The sequence below is a fragment of the Fundulus heteroclitus genome, chromosome 3 (assembly GCF_011125445.2).
Source record: "Fundulus heteroclitus isolate FHET01 chromosome 3, MU-UCD_Fhet_4.1, whole genome shotgun sequence".
Taxonomy (NCBI): Eukaryota; Metazoa; Chordata; class Actinopteri; order Cyprinodontiformes; family Fundulidae; genus Fundulus; species Fundulus heteroclitus.
The window spans coordinates 40058597-40072705 of NC_046363.1; positions in this window are offsets into that span (position 1 = coordinate 40058597).

Below are 14109 nucleotides of genomic sequence, written 5' to 3' on the forward strand. Positions count from 1 at the left end.
TTTTTATTCGTGCCATTGCTTTTTCTGTATATTGGCATTTCAATACTCAGGGAAGCATGTTTCATGACGATGTATGAGAATCAACATGAAACTGAGCAGAACCTGACTGTGGGAACCATTTGGCAGTTGTGTTTACTTCTGGACCCCATTTGACAATCTCTGTATTAGTTTTACTTTATTAGATCTTTTTGAACAAATATAATACGGCAACTAGATCAACAAATACACCATGCATATTCTTTATTATAGATAAAGAATAGATAGATAGCTCCATCGAGGGGTGCATAGTGGTAGGATCTGGGCTTTGTCTTACTTGTTTGTTAAATTGGAAGTCGTAGAGGAGAAGAAAGTCTGAGTTCTCCACTCACCAGGAAAATAAAACTGTCAGATATGAAGGGTCCGGATTGGAAAAACATGTCATGCTATATAAACAGGCTTTTTATAAAAAATTATTGTTTGCATGTCTTTTCTTTGGACAGTGTTTTTGTGTTGAATTCGAGACAAGCAGACATTCACTGACAAAATCCTGCTTTTTTTTTCTAAAACGTATATTGGTTTATTTTTATTTTTTTGGAAGGTTGGAGACACAGTTAAACACTTCTTGTAATCTGTATATGTATATTGTAAATTTAACTCATTTCATTTTGCATCTGATTTGCAATTAAGGTCACTGTCCTTTAGGGAACTGTCCCGGTATCAAGTCCTTTGCAGCTTACAATAATTTTTCTCCCACAATTGCATTTATCTTCCAATCTAATCTGTCCGTGCCAAAAAAAAAGCAACCCCCAGCATGGTGCTACATACACCACGTTTCCAGGATCAGTAAGATCTGGGTGGTGTGCAATGTCAGTTCTCCACTGTGCATGAAATTTGTTACATATAACTTAACAATACGAAATAACAAAACATTTAGGTTAACAGACAAAGAACTGATGAAGCCTTTTGAATGAGGTAATGTCCTGGAGGACTGAGAATCTGCACCAGGATAAGATAAAGCCATGAATACATATTATGAAAGCAGCAAAATGGCAGAACCATTGCATCAAATGTGTCCTAAAGGTTTTTTTCTCATACTTTATTGTATTTTGCCTGTCTTAAAACTTCTACTTTGATATTTAAAATTTCTATCCAATGGTATATTATACATTTTTAACCAATCACAGATAAACCAGTTGTCTACTGTTTAATTTTATAGAAATAACAGGCAATTTATCCTCCTCTATAAAAAGTCCCATTTAGATTAGACAAAGCAGGTGTTGTTTTAGCAAATCACTGCATTGATCCACTGCATATTTTCTCAAAGATCTTTCACTCTAACGCGGAGGATTCTAGGTGTCCCTGCAGATTAAGTTTGCTGTTCACAAAGTAAAGAAAGTGCAAAGCTGCAGCAGTGTACTTTATTTATTTAGGGATTCTCCATGTCATTATTTTTGGTAAATGCATTTCTAACACTTATATTTGTTTTAATCAGTACCTGGCAACTCCACAAATAAAATGTGAGGATTTTAATTAAATTAAATTAGAAATATCCTTGCTAATTTGCTAAAGAAAAAGTTTTAACCCATAAGCAGCATCCTGTTATCAAAACTCTGCAAGCTGCACTCAAGTGCCAGGAAGATACAAAACATTTTCAGCGATGTGCATCTTCAATGCGGGGAAAAAAAAGTAAAAAAAAAAAAAAAAGTTCTCTAAATAAGTGCCTGGAGAAATGAACTGAGGCATACAGTGTACAGTGCTGGCCCTGATTTTCAGAGGTCAGTGATGGATGGAAGTCACCAGATTGCAGCAGCTTGGACCGATTCATCCAGGACTGTTTTGACATCTATTTCTAATAGCATCTGTGTTCCACGTGAATCAACCCTAACACTGTCTGACAGAAACATATGTCTGCGATGTGCCTGCATGACTCCGGCTCTCCAGGCTCGACTTCACAGTAGGGATGAAAACCGAGGGTTTGTTTCACAGGTACTTGATCAGGTGTTTATTCCAGTCTCTGTTGTTTCTGAACAAAAGATAACGGCTTCTTTTCTACAAAAAGGTGTTAACATAAAAAAAAAAATCCTTCTTTTTACACCATATAGGCCGGCCGTTCTTTTTTTTTTTTTTTTTTTTTTTTTGTTACAATGGAAGCAAGCACAAATTTTAAGTTGGTAGGCATTCTTAATTGGAAATTAAATTAATTGAAATGTTCTGGTTCCCAGGAAGATTTTTTTTTATTTTATTTAATGCAACAAGATTATGAGCAAGGAATGTTGTTGAATAATACATTGGATATAATCAAATGCTCACTGAGAAAAAAAAATTGTTAAACACCATTAAGGAACTGAGCTTATTTATTATAATTTTTTTTTTTAATCAGAGACAGACTTCATATAAAATGACTAACATTTCAAAACGTTTTCAATGTAGTGCGTTAGGGTCAGTAAATCAATTTCAATTTCAATTTCAATTTTATTTATATAGTGCCAAATCATGAAACATGTCATCTCAAGGCACTTTACAAAGTCAAGTTCAATCATATTATACAGATTGGGTCAGATTATACAGATTGGTCAAAAATGTCCTATATAAGGAAACCAGTTGATTGCATCAAAGTCCCGACAAGCCCACTAAATCCTACTAAATACAATTTAAATGCATTGGGGAGACATGCCATAAAAAGTCTTTTCTGTCCTTCTGTCAAAAACTTAAATTGATGTAGTTTGCTAAACTCTACTGGGACCAAAATTATGTGTTTTGGTCAGATGAGACTAAGCTGGAGCCTTCTGGTACCAAATACTCCAGGGGGGTCCGGTTTGACACATGATGAATACATGAAAAAGGAGCTCATGCCAACTGTCAAGCACAGTGGACGATCCGTCAAGCTGTGAACTCTTCCAAAGCCTGTGGGAACCGTGTTAGAGTCCATAACGCCGCCGTTAGAACTGTGCCACATTTATTATGCAACCTGGGCTTAGTTCGGCACCAAATAAATTGACGGAAATTAATAACAGGTTGTTGCAACTTTTTCTTTCTGGGATTAAGTGAGATTAATTTATTTTGAAGGCATCTTTTTATCTCTACCAGGTAAAGAAAAAGGTAGCCAGCAATAGTTTCTGACCCAAAAACATTTAAGTGACTGTCTTCAAGTTAATGTGCAATACTTTTTCCTTTTTCTTTTCGATCGACGTAGTGTACGAGCATGTTTTTTTTAAATGTTCTGTCTCCTAAAATGTTAGTTACAGGTGTATTACCCAGTTTCTATGCTGTCAGAGCACTCCAAACAGCAATGTTCGTCCTTCTGCTGGCACACAACAGAAATATGGGCAAATATAAACTGAAAGACACGACAGCTGCGTCTGTTTTTTAAGAGTAAACACTGTGAGAAAACAGATTTCTGCTGTCAAAGTCATAAAGCATCAGCCTTTATGAATCTTGGCAGCAATCTTTTACGGCTTACTGGCACAGTTCATTTTTAATCACCAAATTGAAAACAAAAAGTTTTCGACATGTTTTTACCTCACTAAATGTTATGGATTTTTATTATATAGGATACGGAAATTATGTTTAGCTTTTCTTTTAGTTCTGCTAATAGATTCTAAAAGTCATCCTCTTGGCTTTTACTTTGGGATAAGAGTGTTAAAATAAGTACTTTTCTCATATTCAGCAAATTCCTTGGCAGGAAAAAAAATTACTTTTGAGATTTTTTTTTTCTTATCCAGGATTAAATGAAAGCAAAGTTGCTGTTTGCAACATTTTTAATCTAAATTTTATCATCTTTCCTTTACAATTCTCATTATAGCTGTGTAATGCATTTGAAATCGGTCTCCACACCTTTCTTTCCGAGCGGCTCTTTATTCATTCAGAGAAGCGCCACCCCCTGCTCCCACTTTCCCACTGACTCAGCAAGACAGCATGAAATAACACTGCCTCAATTTAGACAGCTCTCCCAAATAACTAGATAGAGTTCAAAGGGTGCTTAATCTCAGCTGCCACTCAAACGCCGGAGAGGGGGAGGCCGACGTGGATGAAGAACAAAACGGAAGTTGAATGTGTTTTGTTCGGGCTAAGTTCCATGTTAAGGTGAGCAGCGGGGCTTTGATAACTTCTCAGCACATGTACGCTTAAAGGACACAGTTTGTGTTTGGTGTGTTCTCCAGTTGTGTTCACCATCTGACTGAAAGCATGCTGGGATTGTAATTGTTGCACATTTGTGTTCACGTAGAATTAACATAAAAATAGAAGAAAATCTGGGAAGGCGACCAACTAAGGTCAAAATCTTCAATTCTTATTCCCATGTGTTAAAAGGAGAAGGTATTTTTGACTGGATACTAAAAAAATGGAGGCAACTTCTTTTTAAAGTTTAATCAGAACAAAACTGATTAACAAAAAAGATAGCGGCAGACTTATTTATGGAATGTTTCATCTTTTTATTAACAAAGTTTCTTTCATTACCTTCCAATTATAAGAGGCCAAAGAACACTATTAGTACAAAGAGAAACTTCTCCAAAGCTGCTGAATTTAAATAGACTTTAGGTCAGAGCTGCAACTAGCTTCTTAAAAAGCCCTCAAGTCGAAGTATTTAAGTCGCTCTTCTGAAGATTACCATGACTGATGATACAATCAGCATGAAAGGGTAAACAATGTTACTTCTGAAAAATTGTTTCAATATCATATAATTTAATAACTAATCCCCTTGTAATTGTTTATCATCTACAAAGCGCTTGCAATCTTTGTTCTCCATCAGGGATCACATCATAAAGAGACTGAGAGCAAACTGGGATTTTTAAAAATATCTCTTTTACATTCTACATTCAGTAGGATTAAGTTAAAAAACAACTGATTATTTATAAAATCCTAAACACCATATATGCTTTGGCTTTGGCAATGAACATTCATTTAACTTATTGGATTTGGTCTTTACACAACACTCATGATAGAAAAACAATAAAACTGGACAAACATGTATGGCTACTTTTACTTAGAGAAACAAAAGCGGTATTTCAGCTTTAAACACTTTTACAATCATGAGAATTTCATAAGATTTTTCAAACATTTGAATCAATGCAAACCTTCTAATGCACGCCATTTTGCAAAAGTGCATACTATTTGACTTTAATTGAAATATACAGTATTATATTCAATAGAAAATATTCAAAAACTGAAGTACTTTCAAATTGTTAATTTAAGTTAGTTCACTAGCATAATTGCTAAATGGACTGAATTTATATACAGTGTGTACGGAAAGTATTCAGACCCCTTTAAAATTTTCACTCTTTGTTTCATTGCAGCCATTTGCTGAAATCAAAAAAAGTTAATTTTATTTCTCATCCCAGATCTGAATACTTATGACCATGTGATATTCAGTTTTTCTTTTTCAATAAATTTGCAAACATTTCTACATTTCTATTTTTTTCTGTCAAGATGTGGTGCTGAGTGTACATTAAGGAGAAATAAAATTTACTTTTTTTATTTCAGCAAATGGCTGAAATGAAACAAAGAGTGAAAAATTTAATGGACTCTGAATACATTTTGTACCCACTTTAGCGCTTTTCCAGTCATGCTAACCACTCAAAACACGCTACACTATAGCCATATTCACCCAACCGCGCTCACTCACGCATATATTCATACACCCATATGGACATCGGTAGGAAATTTGGGGTTAAGTGCCTTGCCCAGGGAAACATCAATATGTATAAGGGGTAATCTGGAACCGAACCCACAACCTTCCAATTGCAAGACGACTACCCATTAAGGCACAGTGTCCCCATTACATGGAGGAATTGCACACAGACTAATGTTTTACAGCCTTACAGGGTTTTCCTGGCTAGGCCTAGTGGTGGTTTCTGCTAGTTTTTTTGTTGAAAAATATTAAGTTGACAGAAAAATGTGAAAATATCACTATTCCCTTCATTTTCTGTTGATTGCACTCCTTCCATCGCAACCCCATAAGGGATGGGCATGTTAGACAATGGATGGGTGGATGGATGCACTCCTTCCCTAGCTCATGGGCTTTAATTGGCCTTTTAATTGTTCCCCATTACTTCCTGGTTACCTTTACCTGTTTCTGCCTCACTTTCCCCGCCCTGCGTCAGGAAATGTTCTCTCTGTTCCTCGCTGCTTACTTCCACTGAATTCATGCTCCCTGTTGATCCGTTTCTTTGCCGGATTATCTCTGTTGTTCTTCCTCACAGTGTGTTTCCATGTCCTGTCCCTTGTGCCATTTGTACTGTGCTTGTTTCAGTATTAAAAACATGCACTCATCAACAAGCCTTATCAGAACGCATATTGTAATTTCTTGAGTACGACTGTATGAACATAAAAAAGCAACCTTATGCTAAGAGGTTGCACACTTGTATTTAGTCATTAGTACCCTCATTATCAAGTTTTATAACATGTGAACTGAGAAGAGCTGCAGGTCTCCCAGGTTCTTTGCCTGAAAGATGTGTTGTTTCTATTGTAGACTTCTGTAGTTAAAAAAAAAGACTCTTGAAACAGAAACTGTAATTTAACATATTTAATCTAAAAAGGGCAGAGGGATGTTACAGCTTCAGTACTGGACTCTCATACACAAAACAAGATGAGATGGGCAGATTTCCGGACGCGAGGGAGAGTGCCCCACTCTCGGTTACATCAGCTTGTATGGATGAGCAAAGACTGCTCCAGGATTGGTCAGTTCCTCTCATGTGACCTTTGGGATACGCGGCATTGTCAGACTGAAAGACAAGAGTTTATGCATGCCGCACGTCCTCGGCTTCATGAGCCTCTGTTATCTCATAATCTGTAGCAAACCCTTTTGCAAAACTTTATACTTGTCAGTGTACTTATTGGGAGAGTCTAGTTTCCATGGATTCCATTAATATTTCAGAGGACACATTTCAACATCGTTACCAGTGTTTAAATGCCATCACTGATGCTTCTAGGAGTGAAATCTTACCCTGTTACTAGCTAAAACACAGTCTCATAGCAAAACAGAAGAAACGATTAAAGGCTGTTGTGTGGATTTGTTTTTCTAGATGTATATACGACTTAGTCTGGGGTCTTTACGGTGTTGAAGAGGTTATTATTGTCATCTAACAAGCCGAAGGAGTCCAGTTCAACTTTTATTTGGAGCCTTTTTTGGTGTTGAGTGTGCCTACACTGTAAGAACTGACAACCGCAGTTCACTTTTTTTTTTTACTCCTCCGTTTCTTTCCCCAAAGTTTAAAGATGTTAACAGTCTTAGGAAGGAGTATCCACACAAATACGCAAGCACAATCCAGAAATATGAAACAGGAAAAGATGTGAGGAAAGGGTTCAAACTTGTTCTTATTTAGCAATAATATTGATTTTGTGTGGTACAGCTGGTGGTTTAATGGCGGCACAGAGTCTTTGTGATTACAAACACGTGTGAACTGGAAAGCTGTTATTTCTGGGAGTAACAAATTGTGCAGCTCATGGAACCAGGCAACACATAATGTTTGGTTAACAAGAGCAAGATTTTAGTACATTCTTTAAGTCCAGGTTTGATTACTGCATATATAGCCGTTTTTATGCTTGTTTTATCCTAAATGGGCTAAAAAAAAAATGTAATTGGAGTCCAGACTCATCAAATAACTCCAAATAGCCCTTTAGTGTAGCTCTAATAGGGAGCTCCAAAGCAGATGGCAAATTTGGCATTGGCTAATGGTCAAAGTATTCCCACAGTGGACAAAAATGATTCGTGTCTCATCTGTAATTCTGTCACCCTTTCTTTTTTTCTACAGGGGGCCCAAAATGCTGCGAGTTAAAATGTTTAAAAGCTTTTGTGGGCCAGTTTTTTTTTGTTTTTTTTTTCAGCTGGCCCAATCTTAACAAGAACAATATTAGTTAACTGTTGAGGGACCTTCACCTTACAAAATCACATGCTTGCAGCAGCTGGATAGCATGTAGTACAACAGGCTTCACACAGAAATAAGACATTGTATCTTTTCAATTTTGCAGGATCCTGCGACACGGCCCTGCCATTGCCCTGTGTCAACTATGGAGCAAAACACTAAAGCCTCTAAACTTTAAACATCAACAGGGCTACCATATATAAGAAGATAGAATAGCCTTACAGTCATCATATGACATAATCAAATCAGAGATCCATCTCTGACACATCAACATGCAAACAGATGTTAAGTAAAGATTGATAAGATGTAGAGAAGACATTCATAGTAATATTAGCAGCGTTGTGGAATCTCTCAGAAGCAGCAAGGAAATATGAGGAACTAGGAGGAATGGAACAGCAAAATAAAAGTATAAAAATATGCTTTTTGCGTGAATGTGTTGAGGTTAGCTGCCGTGACACTGCATAAACGATAATAGCCCTGTAATACATTTTGGTATTTATGATCGCACAGCCCAATATGTTTTCTCTGCACTGGACTAAACTCCCAACATTAAGGTCGGGGGTTTTCTACGTGGTCCACATTTTTCTTAAATGAAAAGTCTATTATGGGAATTGAAGGATCTGTATTAAAAGACCCATACCTTTGTCCCGGTAGGTGCCTCAACTTCTTAAGACCATCAGTCCTTTATGTAACAGCTTGATAAATCAAGGCACCTAATCAGTGCATAAATATTCATGAGTTCTGCTCAGAGTGCTTTTAAAGGTGTTACTCTTCGCAATATCTTGGCACATAGCCTTCAGTGTGCCACAAATCCAGCCGCTGAATGGTGAAGTGTTGAAGCGGAGTGCGTGGCTGGTGTGACCTTCTTGCACGTAGTGCAAGTTCTTCCCACAGGGCCACCCAAAACTTAGTTTGAGCAAAAAAAAAATCCCATTTGTGCTTTTCTCTCATTCGCTTTAAAGATTGAAATATGAGGTGTCAAAACATGAACAGTTATGGAAAACCATAAATTTGCAACCAATTTGGGTAAGGGAATGAGCTTGTCAGCTCTCTGAGATGTATGCGTTTTCAATTTAGCGTCTCTTAATGCCTGCCAGCTTCTCTCGCCATACCGTTAAACTGCCATTTCTGCTCCTGCTAATTGAACACTCTCTCTGTACGTGGCCCAGACCATCATGTATTGCTCATCTATCATTGTTTGTTGGGAGCCAGTGTGGTTGTCCTTTAGCCTGACTTTGAGAAAGCACTTCATCTTATTTGTTTGTTCCTTGACATGGGCATGATGCACTCGACCAGACCGGCCATTTAGAAGCTGGGTACCGTTCAGGAAAAGCTTCCCTCACTGAATCGAGCGACCCGAAGCGTTGGCTTTGTAAGCGGCTTCCGTACGGAGGACATTTATCACTGGTAAACTAAAACTATTTACCATTGGCATTTAATTTACTTAAAAGATATGCGGCAGTAACAGCGTTCAGCGTGGTAAAGACCTGCAATCCATAAAGAAATGGGCCGCGTTTCTCCGCAGTGACTCATATTTCAGAGATAGCGTGATACACAGACTAATTCATCTAATGCAAGTGCACTGTGAGTTTAAACCGAATCAGATGGCTTATGTCACTTTTGTGTAAATAGTACAGCATTAAAACAAACAGAACTTGCTCCAGCCTGCAGAGCAATAACCAAACAAAACGGTAGCTACTAAAACAACAAAAATGTAAAGGATAAAATCAAGAATGAGCCGATCAATGTACCAAGGTAGTTAACTCTCTCTATAAAGCCAACAAAAACGCAAGATTACAAATAATTAGTTGTCCAACTCCACCCAGGTCAGATGCACGGCATAGAGCTGGGTTATTAAGAGCAACTAGAAAGTTTTTTTTTTTATGTTCAGGATATTTCCAATATGAATGTTGGAAACGAAAAGACGAAAGCTGTCAGTTCAGGTTCTGTGGAGAGGGCCTAAACCAGACTGCCTAAACCTCTGAAGTCTTTTTTTACTTGTTTTCATCCCAGCAGACTTTTTAGCACATTGTTTTTCTATGTAAAGCTTCTTATCTCTGAGTTAGACCGCTAGACTCAAAGGAAGCAGTCTCAGGTCTAGCAGAGATGGACGAGAGGCTGAGTACATGAGCTGGTGAACCATTTTGTAGCACGGATGTAAAAAATAATGACCGTAAGCAAAACCAAGGAGAGGACTGTGGGTTTTAAGAGAAACAGAAAGAGACCACGCAGTGTTTCCATCATGGGAGAACAAGTGAAGGTGACGGAGGTATATAAATGCCTCAGCTTTCGCTTGGACGACAGACCGGACAGGAAACTCTACACCAAAGCAAAGGGAGCGAGTAGACTACACTTCCTTCGGCATTTACCGCCAGGCGGTGAATGTATTCTATAATTCTGTTGCTGAGAGTGCAATGTCTTCTGCCATCATCTGTTTGGGGAAGCAGCACCAGAGCCAGAGTGACTTTAACAAAAAAAAGCCTCAACCAGCTGAGAAAGAAGGCTGGTTCTGTTCTGGGACCTCTAGAGATGACCTAGCAAAGAAGGATTCTTTAAAAATGCAGCACATTGACAGAGAATCACAAACAGGCTTGAATTAGAGGAAACCGGACTTTCACTTAGTTTTTCTCTAAGTGAGTCTTTGTCAAATCTGTCGGGTCGAGCTTTTGCAACCTGCTGTTTTTTTATCATTTGTTTTACTGTGTTGTTCTTAGGTTTTTTATTTTATCTGTCTCAGGTAATTTCTACTTTACAATTGGTTTGATATTTTAATGTCTAAAACATACTATTAATGACAATGTCTGTTTGTTTGGTTGCTTGTTTTAACTTCTGTAGAAGCACTTGCTGCTACATTAGATTGTATGAACAGTTCTCTATTAATTAAGTCAGAAGTAGTTATGTATTGATTTAGATTTTGTTTGTACTTGTAGGATTTTGTTGCCGTTTTCCTCTCCACTGTGGCTCTACGCTCTTTCAGGAGGAGTGAACGCTGCTTGTCCAGACGTGATGCAATCTGCTGGGTTTCCTTAGAGAGGAAACTTTCTGACCAATCTGTGTGTATGATTTGATTGAATTTGACTTTGCAAAGTGCCTTGAGACGACATGTTGTGAAATGAAGCTATATAAATAAAATGTAATTGAATTGAACTGTTTTCCTCTGTTTTAGTTCTTGTTTTAATTTACTCTTCTGACTTCATACTGTGTACTGGATTCCTGTTACTCCTGTGTTGAGTATCTTTGTCACATTTTGGTTAGGTGTCTCTAGTTATTCTTGTGTTTGCTTATCTTGTTCCCAGTGTCTGTTTGGTTTTCTGTTTTCTATGTTGTAGTTCCTGTTTAGCCATCACCTTTCATAGGACTTCCAAATGTTTCTCTTCATCGTCTGCTCTCCCATAACTGTTCTAATCACTGCACATCACACTGAAGACACCATGCCCATGGTAAAACCTGGTGGCAGCAGCACCATGTTGTGAAAGCGGGTCGAGTTTATGGGAAAATGGATGAAAACAAGAAGCTACAAAAGATCCAGCAGGGCAGCAACACTAAATATACAGTCAGATTGTAGAACAATTGCTTTAGATCAAACCATATCCATACGATAGAATGGCCTAGTCAAAGTCCAGTCCTAAATAATAATTGACAATCTGTGGAAAATGTGCAAACTGATGTTCACAGACACAGCTCAAGCTACTTTGCAAAGAAGTCCCTAGATTGGTAAAGCTGGTAGAGACAAACCCAAAAGGTTTGCAACTGTATTCCAGTGACAGATGGTTCTACAAAGTATTACTTGAGGGGAATGAACACAAATGCAAAACCCGCTTTATGTTTTTATATGTTTTTATGTTTGGTATAAGAATGTGAAAAACCAAAGGATACAAATACTTACATTAAGTGTTGCACATGTTTTTGATGCCATTTGCTGCAATTGGCATAATATATTTCCCACATGTTTAAGCAAATTTTTTTCTGAAAAAAGTCTTTACTACTGTTAAAGAATAGGTTGAGTAGTTTATACTTAACATCCATTATCCCTTACAATGAAAAAAATAAATAAAATAAACTGCACCTTCTATTTCCCTCCTTTTAAATGCTAGGTGGAAATGACTTGCACGGCACCTTCAAGACTTAAATACAGAGCACGTTTATTTTTGGATTACCACCCACTTTTATTTTCCTCATGCAGGATTTTCAATTTTTCTTAACAAAGGACAGTTTATCCAAATACCAGTTTACTATGCTGTTTGAATAGAAATTCAGCTGGTTTTCAGTGTGATTGGCATCTGAGCATGGCATTTAGAAATAGTCCCGCAGCTTAAAACACACCCACCAAGCTCAGCATTCAATGCCCCTGCATCAAGGTCACCATTTCGATCACAGCTGTAGCTGCAGGGTTATAGTGGAGAGAAAATCCAGTTATTCTCTGCTCAGTCTGTTCATGTATATCTGATGAGATTCATTGTTGCCAGCCTTGGACAACAGGACTTTTATTCTGACAGTTTATCCTCTCCCCTCCAGGAGAAGCTGTGAAGGAGGAGCAAGCCTTAATCAAAACTGCAGGGCAGCTCTTTACAAGATCCAAACATTTCTCTGAGGAACACAAGACTGAGATAGTGCAGAGGTGACCTCGGATAAAGCTAACCCCACCTCTGACCACTTAGCCGCTGAGGGCAGTGAAGCTACAGTCAGACCCAGACTGCATGAAGGATAAAAATCAGGACTTAACTTCAAGGGCAATGCAGATAGTAAAGTAAAGTCAGCAGGAAGATCGCTGCAGGATTTAAGCGGCATGTGTTGAATTGTAACAGCTCTGTTGTTGTGTATATTATCATTAGCAGTCATGTACTGCATATTAAAAATGAGTGACAGTGCTACTGGCAAATATGGCCTACCGGCTTTGACAGCTACTCCAACGGGACATTTTACAAACTGCTAAGAGTGATAGACATGAAGAGAGCCATGCTGCAGTTTTTGTTTTTTTTTTAAGCAGAAGCAATTAAGATATAAATACATCAGTTTTAACCCCAGAGAGCATGGGTGTTGACTTTTCTTTTACACATTTCTGATGTTTAAAGTGAATATTCAAGGCAGACTAATGAGTAAAAAAACAAAGATTTTTTTTTTTTAAAAAAGATATTGCATTCTTTTCAGAAATATTTACTTACTTATTTGATTGTGAATTTGCAATTGCTGGTATAGTGTTTTAAATAACAGGAATGATTATGTGAAATTAGATATGTTTAGAAATGTCTCAGATTGACTTTTCCTAACTAGAGGTAAAAATATATTGAGAAAATGAATTGTTAGTTTACACTAAATACCAAATTTCTGCAGCTTACTGGTTTACTACACAACTCAGACCTGCCAGTCTCTCCCACAAGACGAGCCCTACAATAGTTCTTACTTAAACTGGCCAAAAAAAAATTCTTGAGGAACATGTTTTTTGGGTTTTTTTTATCTAAAAATTCTTCAATTTTTAGAAAGAATTTTAAGAAGTTGTTCTTTTAGCGTTTATGTCTTCCACATGATTCTCAATTCATTTTTCTTTATTTTTTTATATTTGAAATAAGGACCGTTTAAGGAGTCAACCAATTTTATCCATTTTGAATTGTGTTTGGGATTATTTTCCATTCTTGACTCCCTGTTGTGTCTAAATATCAACAGACTGCTTGATCCTTTGAGGTGAAGTCACAAAAAAATTGAAGGTAGCCCTCGTTTTTATCATTGATTCCAGTTTGCACATTGTACCGATAACAGTGGGGAGAAAAACTTACTCTTAGCCTGATGCTACTACCTTGCTTGACTATGGGTACGGTAAATGGGAAATGACAATCTGTAGTTGCTTTAGGTTAATTTTGGATTTTTTTCTTTGCGATCAGCTCCCTCTTAAGTCCACGTGGAAAGTGGTGTTTCAACAGTCTTCCAGTTTCTGACAGGTGTGACGTGCTGCGGTGCCTGCATGTCAGTGGGTGGCTCCTTGCTGCCCCTGGGTTCTGTGTTCTCCTGCAGTTAGGTTCCTGCAGCATGGAGGGTGCAGCTGATTGCAGTTTGCCTTGACGAGCAGCGCGTAAAGCTGGGAGAGGAGCAGGTCTCATTGCCAGTTGGCAATTTTGACCGTATGTGGGCTGATTGAGGCTTGAGTCAGCTTGGCGGAAGCTTGGTTGGCCCTGTGGTATTTGAATAGATTGAGGACATTGGAGGATGTTTATTCAGTTGTTTAATTCTGTAGAAAAAAAGCAGATTGCAGACATGACACAAAAGTAAAGTCATTTCA